General features: G+C 34.7%; 1 long non-coding RNA gene across 1 annotated transcript in view; it reads left to right on the top strand.

Moving 5' to 3' along the window:
* Window positions 1–9,651, top strand: part of LOC140003488 (uncharacterized) — a 29,237-nt gene extending 19,586 nt beyond the window's left edge. Inside the window, exons 3-4 of the long non-coding RNA XR_011812260.1 lie at window positions 935–1,003; window positions 5,818–9,651. This is a non-coding gene — a long non-coding RNA (uncharacterized lncRNA). The remainder of the gene's footprint in view (window positions 1–934; window positions 1,004–5,817) is intronic.
* The last annotated feature ends 3,285 nt before the right edge of the window (window positions 9,652–12,936 follow it).

Genomic DNA, 12,936 nt, shown 5'->3' with positions numbered 1-12,936 from the left:
CTTTGTTGCAGCAGGTCTCACGGTTTTTCCTGCGCACTCAAAGAATGATGGATTGGAGGTAATGCAAATTCACTACCATTTTATATGCTGGTGCCTTCTTCATAGACAGGAAACATAGCTCAGTATCATCTTGTAAAATGCCTTAACTGTAAAGGCCTAGTTCAGTGCTGAAAGTGCTTTTTTAAAATGGTATGTTGGAACAGGGAAATGTAATTCAAATATTTTCCTCATGTCTCATTTTAAAGACTGTTTGTTGGAGCAGGTGTGCATTCAGATTTTCACAGGCTAAGTAGGACATATGCTTATCTGTGGTTGGTAATTAAAACAAATTGATAAATACAATTATTTGATTTTATTGCAACTTTAAAGTTAATACTGCTTAACAGGATATTAAATTTTAAGAGCTCACACAGCAGAAAAAATGTTGGTTAGGTAGCTTAGTCTGTGTTGTTTATACTGTGGGTTTTTTTAGTAAATACATTAGTCCAGCAAACAAGGCCTATCTTTAAAGCCCTATAACCAATATCAACAATTATATTCTAAGGTTTAAAAAAAAGAAAAAAAAAAAAAAGATTTGTCAGAACAAAGCTTATAATAGCAAGTAAGAAGATTGTCTACAGTGGCAAACACCATTTAGGTACTGTAAAAAAATGGAACATTTTTCCAAAACTAAGCCATGAACTTCTGGCCACGTTCTGCTGCAGCAGGAGGTGGTGCTTTCCTTTTCTCACCGTGCTCCCAAGCCTCCCCAGCCCTGGGGGAGTAGGAGCCTGCCAGCACCTGGGCAGCACTGGGGCATGGCAGCAGCTCTTCAGTGTGTCGCGAAGGTGGTAGAAGTAATAACACGCACTGGAAAAGGCTTTTCTGGAAAGTTCTCTGTGCAGTTGAATAGATTGAGTTATAGCCTATTTATTGCTTTCTCTTTTTCTTTCAGGTTGTTCAGGAAAATTGGTATTTCTGCACTAGGACAAAGCTTGTCTGCAGGAGAGGACTTGTTTCAAGGGTAAGGCATTAGTTTGCCAGGAGTTAGGACAATTGCAAATTTTGTGCTGCCCCAAGTTCAGCATGCATTTCTTCGGTCCCCATAATAATGGGGGAATTTCACAGTGTGCATGAGCATTAAACAATAAGCAATGAATTTTTTTAGAGAGTAAGCATAGGGCAAATATTTCCTTGGATTAGTGCCCTAATGGGAGGTCCTGATCAATGCAGTATTGAAACCTTTGTGGGTTATAATAGGCATTGGTGAAATCAATGAATATATCTCCATACACATCAGGTGGACCAGATTTTAACCCCAGATATTCTGGACCTTAAGCTTTCAACTTAATCTGAGAAGGCACTTGAAATTGCAGTGTACTCTCATGGCATAAGTTTGCAGCTGGTGTGCACATCTGGACTGCAGAAAGCTGCACTGGCATACTGCTGCCAATACTGCTGTACTACGTTGATGCTTTATGCATAGTAAGAGTGCTACTGTGTGATAGTCTACTTCTTTATTGACTGAATGAAAGGAAATAGTTTGACATTGAAGAGCCTTGACTTTATACATGTATATATGCGCCACCTGGCCTCTTTTTGTTTCCTTTCTGAGTAGTGTACAGTGGCTTGCTCTAATTTTTTAAAGCGTTATATTTATGGAGAGCCATTAACCAGCAGAAGTTTGCACACCATGTGTGTTAAGGATGTGAGCGGGCAGCTCCATGGAGCAGCACCTCCCAGCTTAGCACTGTGGCCTAGCCTGGCCTGGGCACTGCTGCTCATGCAAGTATTCCTGCAGAGCTGAGCTGTGTTCAGAGAGGTACCTGCAAGCATTTAACTGACTTTATTTTTGTCAAAAAAAAAAAAAAAAAAGGCTGTAATACGGCACTGCATAAAAATCAAACTGCTCCTGTTAGACTTACACAACTCTGACGGCCTCCTGTACCTGGGAGAGCACCAGCATGTACTGGCACTAATAAAAGCTGGAAAGACCAATACCTACACTGAAGTGGTTGCTTGGGATGATGTGACTGCAGACATCACTGTCTTCTGTTGGAGAGTTCATTGATGATGCCTTTGCTTTTTATGCTTTCTCTAGACTTGTAGGGACACATGTCTGGCAGACCTCCTGCAAGGCCTGCACTCTTCCAGGGTATTCAGACTTTTATAGTATTTTTCCTAGCATCATTTCAAAGCGTTTGGAAGCTCAGCATGATTTCAAAAACTGCAGATTGACTTGCAGTATGGGATATAGTATTTTCATTTGCGTCTAAAAATGGTGTTGTGTGGCCAAAAATTAAATCGCCAAGAAATTGCACATGGTTCACAAAACAGTTCTTTGATAACATTAAAAGTATATGTAATATTTTGAAATCACTAGCCAATTATTTCTATTAGTTTCATGATAATTTATGTAGAAAATCTCTTTGTTGGATGCGTTCCTGCTTTGGTCGAAATGTATTTTTGAACACACTGTCACACATTCCCATTTGGCACCTATTTTGTTTCACTGAATTTCTTTAGTATGTCCATATCTCTTGCCAATGTATTTGCAGAACATATTTTGACAGCTTTGTCACCAAATTTGTTACTTCTTGTATTTGGAATGGGTATCAAATTCCAGATTTTAACATGTGCTTCCTTTTGGCATAGACTCAATTGGATAATACCTTTGTTTTCTTGTATGGTGAATATAATAAGATGAGTGAATATATATATATATATATATATATGTTTACTCTTTTCAAATGCCATTAAGATTTAAAAGTTAGTAAACTAGATTATTATAGATTTTTTATGTTTGCAGCTAATAGCAATATTAAGCAGAATATCTTTATATTTTAGAGTTGTGATCTTACATTCATTGCTTATCCAAAGTTTATTATAATAGGAATAGTTAATATGTGAGGACAGTAGGTCCTCACTACACTTTCTCTGCCTATCTTTCTCTCTCACACACACACACACAATTTTATTTCAATATGCTTGGATTAACTAGACTATTGAATTTCACTTTGTTATGTTCATTCACAAAATAGTCTTATTCTTGAATTTGTTAAAGCTGAATGAAAATAGTGTGTTTAAGGCTGATCATAATCTTTTCCACCATGCGTATTATTATTATTAATGCAGTATTCTGAGATTAAAAGAGATGACAAGATAATGTGTGTTGAAATATAAAAGTCAGTTTTGTGGCTTTGCAACAGCAGTCAGAAGCAGGGCTGCCTAGCTGGCCCACCCTGGGAGTGCCCTCAGACATTGTGTTGGTCTGTGATGTCTCCAGCCACACCAGTCCCTGTTATTCCTTTGGAAAGAGAGCTTCCCGCAGCCCTCTGCTGCATCATTTTCTATGGCCAGGTTCAGCACGGGGTGACAACTCTGCCCATACAGCCCTTCCTTCTGTGGAGCAACTGCACTGCCTGTGACCCTTGTTTTGTTTGTGACCAGAGACTGATTGCCTATTGTCCAGCTGTTGGCATCTGGTTTCTGAAGCCTTTAACCTCTTTGGGTGTGTGTAGATCGAGATAGCATCCTTAATTTTAATGAATGAATAGGATATGCTCACTACTTTTAAAATATCGTCCAGAAAAATAGGCTGAAAAGGTTTAAAAAATTAGTTACCTTTGACAACAGAGGCTAAATGTGACATGGAGGATATATATTTTGGACTTCACCTTAAATAAGTCTTTGTGGTTGCTCTAGCTCCTGATTACTTTTGCCCAGTTGTGGATAGCATATATACATGTATGTATATGTATAGCATGGAAATAGTTTTGGTCACCCTTAAAAGTAATCTTTACTTTGGAGCTTTGTTTACTGTGCTGAATAATACATACCAAATAGGAAATGAATCCTGAAACAGCTATTCTTGTTGGTTAAGTCCTCTTCTTATTTTTGTAATGTAAGGATTGACTTTAAAATGTTATCAGTCTTCCTGAACTGATAGGCATTGCCTTTTACAAAATGTAAATCAAAATTCCCAAGCAATAAAAAAATAAATAAATATGTTGAATAAAAATGCAATTCTGAATCTAAAATATCTGTACAATAAATAACATTGCTTTTGAAGGGGACTTTCAAGTGACAACTCTAGAATATGCATCTTAACTTCAATTCCTTGTGCAAGCCTATGTATTTCCTTTTTTAAAGTTTTAGATGGCAGCTGCCCAAACAGTTCTATGAATTGAACTTAGGTTTGAACCTAAATGTAATGTTTTGAAAATAAATTTTTATTTCACGTCTTACAGAGAGCATGATATGTAATACTAGTGAAAAGCATTCACAATACAGTTCATTCTTTAATTCTGATTCTGTGGTCCTATGGAATAATTTCTGATTCTCTGAGCAGTTTCTTTCAGACTATCTGGACAAATTGAGACATAGACTACAATCAGGGCACAGACACAATCAGACCATCAGTAGCTCTTCCTCCAAAGAAATAATTAATTTAAGATGACAAAAGTAGGAAGGCTATTCTATGTCTGTACAAAATATAGCACATATACTGCATTTTTGTGTAACTTATTTCTCAAGTTTCTGAAGCCCAACTTAAGAGGGCAGCAATCATATACCAGCTGGCAGCATTCTCCAGAGAAATAGAAGCAATAGGCCATAGAAATGGTCTGGTCATGGCATACTTTTCTTCCCATTAGAGAAGAGAATAACAAAATAGTAGCTCTGCTGGTTTCATAATACCACAGAATTTGCTACAAAATAGTGGAGGCTAGGGCAAGATGTGGAATAAGTTACAATTATAAAGAGTAGACTGACCTGCCATTGATTCAGTTTTCCTTTTGGCTGGAAATTTCACATTATAAAATATACATTTTCAAAACTTTCCATTATAGCATATATATTTTGCTTCTCAAATTTCTTGTTCAAATGACTGTCTTTATTACATTGAAATACCAAATTTCTGCAAGTTGCTTTATTTTTTTTTATTTTTTTCTTTTCTCTTGTATTTTTTTCTCTCTCTCTTTCTTTTTTTTTTCTTTTTTTTTTCTTTTTTTTTTCTTCTAACACAAAATAAATAAAACAAGGTAGTAATACCAAAGTAAATCGGACCTGTAGACTTGAAGGCATCATTTGCTGTTCTGCCTAACTTCATTAGAGTGTTAGTAGAGGACTAACTCTTTCAGACAACTTCTAACAAATTTCTAAATACACAAATAATTTACTTATTAGACGTGATATTTATATATATATAAAAAAGTGAAGAATAGACACACTGAAATACAGTTATGGTGACAATAAAAAATGGAATGACCTGTTGAAGATGGACATTGGCTTCCGAGAAGGACAGAAAATGCTTAGGAAGGTTCCATGAAACTCACAAAATTATTGTGTATATATAATGTTATCTGTGTGTGTTTTTGTTTTTGTTTTTTTCCTGTTTCCTGTTGATTGACTTTTATTGCTTGCAAACATTATGCTGGATTGTAAATTGCAATAAATTTAATCAAGAATTATTTTATTCAGCCTACTAATGAGGAATAATAGCGTATGTATCAATTAGACATGTCAATTTGTGTGAAGAAATAGATTTACAAAGGGATAGTAGGTAAAAAAATATCATTGGTATCAATTCACTTCATTATTTTTAATTTGCTGTGAATATTGAGTGCTTGCAACATGAAATCATTCTGCAATTAAAATAAAACAGCTGTATTCCTACCAGCTTTTCCTTGCTTGCTATTGCTTACAGATTAGCAATTGTCATTGGCTTCAGCCTCATGTCATTTCATTAATTTGAAACCATAAATGGGTAAAAAATAATATAATAATAAAAAATTTTTGGCTTGTCCATTAAGTAATGTACATAAATTATTTTTTCAGATTGCACTGAAGGAACAGAATTGTATCAGCAGCACATCAAAACTGTGACAAAACCCTGGCCTCTTCTCTTCTCCAGCATCAGCAAAGCAATAGTAGTTTTTGAGCACTTCATGCACTTTGGCACATTTTTATTACTCTAATTTCCTTTTCTTTTCTCCTAGAAAATTTCTAGTAAACTAGATCCCACAAATGTATTATAGTGTAAATGAGAAGGATGAATTCTGAACGGTTTGTAGCTTGCTTTCAACATAGAATCTAACGAGTCTCTCTTCTTCCTTTTTTAACGTCTGTGCCTTTATTTAATTTTCCATGATAAAACAGAGCATGTTTGTGTTTTTGAGTGGCATATGTAGCTCTGTGGTTGTCCTTAATTCTCGTCAAATAGACCAAAAGACTGACAATAAGAGTACATTCATAGAGAGAAGTATGGGAGTTGCAAAAGCTATTTCTGCAAACCCAGATGTGAAAATGTGGTGCATAATTTCTTCTGTTAAATTCTATTTTTCTAGCAATAAGTTCTTAACAGTCTTTCAAGATTTTATATTGGTCTACCTTACCTTCTTATCATCTGGTTATTATTTTCATGGAAAGGTAAAAAGATAGCAACAAACAAACAAACAAAAAACACAAAAAAACAACCAACTTTTAAAGGTTACCCATATATCCTTACATAGGATATAAGTATGCTGGAAGAATGGATAATTACATGTTTTCTATTTGAACAGAAAAGTGTAGTCTCCCACATGACTGTGGTTTCAAGAAATTAAGGTAAACTGTACTTCTGATTATTTGTTTTCTGCAGTCAGTATTGCAGGTTTCAATACCTTTACATCCATCTGGATGAATGCATTTTGCCATGGTATATTTTTTTGTTTGTTTTGTTACCAGTGAGAGCTTTTTGATAGAACGCTGTAGAATAGAATTTTCGTATCTGTAGGGAGGCCAAACACATGGAATCTGGATCTCAGTTAACAGTGAATTCTCTATTATGGGAAGTAAAAGCATGTGAATGTCTTCCTCAGCTCTGGAAGTAGAAGTTGACGCTTCCTTGTATCAGAGAATTTAAACTAATTATTATTACAATGCTCACTTGCTTATTTGCTTCTCTATAACTGGAATCAGTCTGCTAAGTTTGTGTGAAGTTTTTGGAGTTTATGCTAAAATTTCAACTAGCTGAAATTATCTGCATTTCACTACTTCTGAAATAATAATACATTTAATATATTAAAATATCAAATAATAACGGTAATAATAATAAAAACACATGAACTATGATTCTTTCTATGAATTCACTGAATTTAAGGAAAAGAATGTTGCAGAAGCTGAATACACCTTCAATTTTTGATAAATCTAGGGTGTTGTCATTTAACATTGATGATTTGTTAGAAAAAAAGGCTATGTTAGTTTAATACTGTACTTTTGAATAAGTATCTACATATTTCAAAACTGAATAAGAAATGTTGCTGAAAATCACAGACATGCCTAACATCCAGGTATGCAATTTATAATGTATAAGAGCATCCATGCTGAGACTTGAGCTGATTAATTTATCCCAGATAGTATATATCTGCAATCTTTCACACTGCATTTGGTGCCAGACTTCTTGGGTGATGTTTGGAGAAAGAATTTTTGCCTTCTACATGACCAACACTAGAAAGCTTTCAAAAATCTGGGGGACAATGACAAACAGAAAGCGCGTATCACAGGGCTGGTTGCTGAATTTCCTAAATTGTAATTAATTATGATCTGGGACACTGTTTTTTACAAATAAAGCTTGTTTATATCAGTTAGTATCAATGCTGCCCATCATTTTTTATTTCCTCTTCATATTCCTGATTTTTTTTTCATTTTTTTATATGGTAAGTTACAAGTTGTTTGTGAAGTCCTGTTAGTGTTGGAATCAGTTCCGTGACTTTCTTCATTCCCTTTTGACAGAACTTCATTCCTAACAGATCCGTCCTGATGGGCTTTGGTGTGGACTGGCAGCTGTCTGTGCGCCCACTCTGCTACCTGGGCACAAGTCATAACGTAGAACTTAGTTTTTCTTCTCTGTGGAGCACAACCACCACCTACCATGAACTCCCATATTATTACTATAGTGTTGACGCATCTGTTATCCAACTGTTGTGGCAGCTAAGCTTTAAGCTTAAAATCATATAAAGCTACCAATATGCAATCTAGGTTAATGGGAAAAGGAACACATTTTGAATCAAATCATTATAAAGAGAAAATTGAATGTAGTTTCCTCATGTTCTTGTAACAAACGCATCATCCTGTTTTTCTGTGTAGTAGGCGGTATTCATAGAATCAAAAGTAGATCTTTTAAAACCACCATTGAAGTTAATTTTACCAACCATGTGTCAGAAAGCTCTACCCAGTTTGGGCTTTATTTGTCTATGTGAAGCATTGATTTCATGTTTACGAGTTCAGCATCACCTGAAGTGACTTGCTTTATATAGACATTTAATATTGCCCTACACACCAATAATCCTTTAGTATAATAAAATATAAGCTTTTGCCTCTTTACTAGAAGTTACAGAGAAGTCTTCTAATCATCCAGCTATGAAAAGCACCATGACTGGTTCTGCCCAGGAGCTGCATAAATACATGTGGAGCAGAAAAGTTGCTCTTTATAGCCAGCTGTAAAATTCTTTCAAACCCTGTGAATGTTCGGCCTGAGAATGTTTTTCTCATTGGCATTTTCTGAGATATGGATTAGCTTCAGATTACCAGCCTTCAGCAGTAAGTACGAGTTAATATTTCCCTTCAAGCTTACACTTTATTGGTGAAACTCTATGTCAGCCAGTCCATTTCAAGAACAAATGCAGCATTTGGTTCCACTAAACTACGAGAGAACATGGTCCAGATTTGACAAAAATTGCAATTAGTTGCTTTTGTGTGCTTATGCACAGTGCAAATGCTGTAAAATGTTTTTCACATGATGCAACATTGCCAACTGATAATCACTGGAGCATTAAACCAAAAGAATTTGTGTATATCCTACAAGCTGCAGAAGGATAAGAAAAAGTAAACAGAAACTAACAGCTGAATTTTTCCGATGATGCCACTCCTTCTCTTGTGATCTCCAACTGTGATCAAGGTGCCACTGATTCACTTTTAAATGTTACTTTTTGTCAGTTTCTCTAGAGTCTGATTAGAAAACCCTAAACCAACGTGAATATGCTTTTGTTTCTGTCCTAGTTTTGACCGTGTGAATTTTTAGAACATTTTCAGTTTAATTATGCAGCACCAAAAGTTGCAATTAAACTGAATTTTCAATTGAAACTGCTCATTTTAGTTAACTGTCAAATTTACCATTTGAAACAGGGGCCTTCATTATTGTGTGGTGTCTTGGAAAAAAAACAAAAGACTTTTTAAACAGGGGAAAAATGTCAAATCTGTCAGTCCTATCAGAGTGAATTACTGATTTAAAGAGATACCCATACAGCAAAGCAAGTGACTCTCTAAACACAGTGGTGTTGTCTTGAATTATTTGGACACTGTAAGTATGGGCAGTATTGAATGAAGTCTTTTAATCTATTTTGTGAAATGTATCTTTCAAAGGTAGGTAGAAGGTAATGTTGCTTTAAAATAATCTTGTGATAACCTATTTGTTTTAGGGATATCTGACATGCCATGTTTTACCAGGTGCTATGACGCAATGTGATGGATATTGTGTATTACGTAAAAGACTGTACAAATCTTAATACCTCTGTTCCTCTGTTGTAGCATGTGATGTACAGCTCTGTGTACATAGAGCATCTCAGACTAGTGTCTGAGACTACCCTTTTCCTCTAAGCCCTAGGCATTTTTATCACTGTGCCAATAAAAGGAAAGGGATTTATGGGGTACTGCTTTTTAATTCATTCAATTCTCTGTTCATTGTGAGGTTAATGTTGTTGATCTATTTTTCTCTTGAAACAAATAAAAACAATATGTGCTGACACTGACTTTGACTTTTGACATGGGAGATAGAGGTCAACATTTAATTCTATATTTATAGACTACATGAACAATATTATCTGTATTAAAAACTGTTCACTCAGTCCTTGTCATTTTACAATTTAGTTCAGTAGCTTATATCACACTGAAGATTTTCTCCAACTGTGATCAAGGTGCCATCATTCACAGGACTACACTTAAGGGGTTGTCAGCCTTTCCATTAAAAACACCTTTTTTTCAGGGGTTCATAACCTGACTAGCTGAAAAAAAATTACATCAGGACAGACCTGGGGCTTTAATTTAAACAAAATATACATTTAAAAATAGCCTAAAGCCACAATCCCCACTCCTAACCCCCCAAAAACAAACAAACAACCAAACAACAACAACAACAACTAGGAAAAAAGCTAGGAGCTGATTGGTTTATCACATGTTCAATGGCCATTTTTACTTATCATATTAAAATGATTTATCAAGCAGATATAATATCATGTAAACATTCATCCATTTATTTCTTTTTGAAATATTCCTGACTTTATATTTGAGAGGCTTTTGTCTGTCCATTATTAGGTGTCTCACGACCAGACTGCTTAGTTACTGTATATGCCTACCGCAGCTAGTGATGAGATTATAATTACTGTGGATAGTACAACTGTACCTGTGGAATTCTATACTGCTGAAGACCACTTTCTTTCTCAAATGGAAAGTAAGCCTTTATAACCACATTTTTACTTACTCCTACTTTTACTTTTTATTGCTTCTGCAGGAAAGGAGAAGGAAAATAACCCAGTTATATCCAGAGTGGATGCAGAGGTACTATGTTTATGCATGAGCATTCCTTGCAATATGGAACAGATCCTTGGGACAGGTAAATCTAAGATGATTCCACTAGGACAAATCCTTAGACAATCTGAGTTATTCTCACTTTCCTGGTATAATGACCTTTGCTAATTTTTTATCAGCTAAGGCCTGTCACTTCTGTGTGTTATTTTTTCCTTGAAAGAGCTATTTTGTGAAACCTGGTAGGAAAAAAAAATAAATATTTTTTCCTCCAAATCGTAACAGATGCTGTGGGGCACTGTTATTCTCACAATATGGTAGTTCTGGGGTAACTCCATCTTTGGTTCTTATAAATCACAAAGTATTAATTTAAGTGAATGAGCCATTATAATTTGAAATGTATTAAAGAAAAATCCTGCCACCATGTTGTAAATTAGAGTCAATGGCTTTACTAGCTTGAGTAAGCATACTTCGTTTTATTCATGTTTTTGGGGTCCAGTCCTTTGGTGTACTTTATATTTAACAAAAAATATGAAGTACCAATGCAATTAATATTAATCCTAATTTGTTTTCAGAGATTATTTTGTCTTCCTTTGGTCAATGGCAAGAAATTTGAGATTACTTCCTATTTGCATTGGAAGATAACATGAATGTTTTCAATTGGCTACACAGATGCTTTATCCATGTAAATACGTAATTCACTGGAAGTAAAAGAATGAAAAAATGCAATAACCCTTACAGTGTAATCTATGAGTTTTTAAAATGTCTAAGTATATACCACATTTATTTATTAAAACAAAACAAAAAAATGATTGCAATCTGTAATTGTTTGAAATATGTGGGGTTTTATAGTAGTATGCATATATGGTGGTCCATGGTAACTGACAAGTTGTTTTTTCTTTTTGTTTGTTTGTTGTTTTTTTTTTAAGTAAAGCCTATAGAAATTAATATGCAATTTTTTAAGTGTTCAGTAATTCACATATAGGCCTTGGAAGACAGGGAACCTACCACATTTTTTATGTGTCTATCTTAATAAGGGCTATGAAACTGAAACACTGATGGATCATGTTACATACCATGCATCTCCGAAAAGATTTTCATTAAAACAAACTCATAAAGAGACTTAGTGCAGCTTCTCAGCAGATGGCAAGAGGTGTTTATTTGCCTTATGGAATTCTTACTGTTTATATACAGAGAAATGGAGACGACAACTCTGAAGGATCTGGTTAATTCTTGTAGGACTATTTAATATGGATATCATTAGCATTAAAAGTGTACAGGAGGTTTGGTTATATGTTCTTTTTCTAACGAGCCCTACACTTGCACTGAAACTATTCCAACTATTGGACTTCCTTGGGAAAAAAAAAAAAAAAAAAAAAAAAAAAAAAAAAAAAAAGAAATATAGCTTCCTGATGTGGAATCCTGAAGTAGAATAACATAGGGGCTTCTTTTAATAGTCAAACTTTTATTTTCCATTAGGTTTCTTTCTTCCCTTCACTCTCTCAGTCAATTCTCTGTTAAATAGCTCCTGCTATATTTCTGGCACTTTTGAACTTTATTTTTCTTTCTTTGTCCTTTTTCCTTCCATCTGTTTGCTGGTTTCATTGTCTCTTAGCTGCCATTCCCCATTATTATATCCTTCAATCTGCAAATCTTCTCCCATATGTGTTCTTGTCCTTTCCTACGCCTCCTGCCTTTTTATTTTTTCCAGATCTCATTTCCTTTTCACCTGATCTGGCTTTATTCAACTCTGCTCATGTCTATCTTCTGGCCTGTATCAGGCCTCCTTTTCCCTCTGTCCAGTTGTGGATCCATAAACTAAACAAGACTTTGGCAGCAGATGTCAAGAAATGTGGTGTTCAGACCAGAGCTTGACAGCTGCAAAAGGAAAATGAGGATGTAAAAGCCAAACTTTTGATTCAGCTGGTGTGAATACTTTTTAATGGATAAAATATTCAGTGAATACAGCCTTTTTTCTGCTTGCAAATTTTCTTGCAACAGATTGAGACATTCTGTATTTTACTTAGTTAATATTAATTATGTTTTTTTTGTTTGTTTGTTTTTTAACTTAAATTTGAATTTATCTTTTCCTGGTATGTTTGCAACAGTTTTTGTAACGAATCACACTGTACTGTTGTAATCACTTGCAAAGATATAAAATATTATGTAAGTTCCTTGGAATTATGGAACTAAGGATTGTGCACACTGAAGATTCTGTAAACATAAAACTGAAAATTCATAATTATACATTTTATAGCTGGGGAATTACTTAAATTGAAATTTAAGATATTATTTGAGGTTAGAATTTATTTTTTCTAGTAAGAAAGTTTAAAGAACAGCCATACAATTTCACATGAAATTACATTTTACGTAGGAAATTACCAAATGTCAGTTATG

Source organism: Anas platyrhynchos, chromosome 12 (assembly GCF_047663525.1).
Source record: "Anas platyrhynchos isolate ZD024472 breed Pekin duck chromosome 12, IASCAAS_PekinDuck_T2T, whole genome shotgun sequence".
NCBI classification, from domain to species: Eukaryota; Metazoa; Chordata; class Aves; order Anseriformes; family Anatidae; genus Anas; species Anas platyrhynchos.
This window is presented reverse-complemented; position numbering and strand designations above follow the sequence as displayed.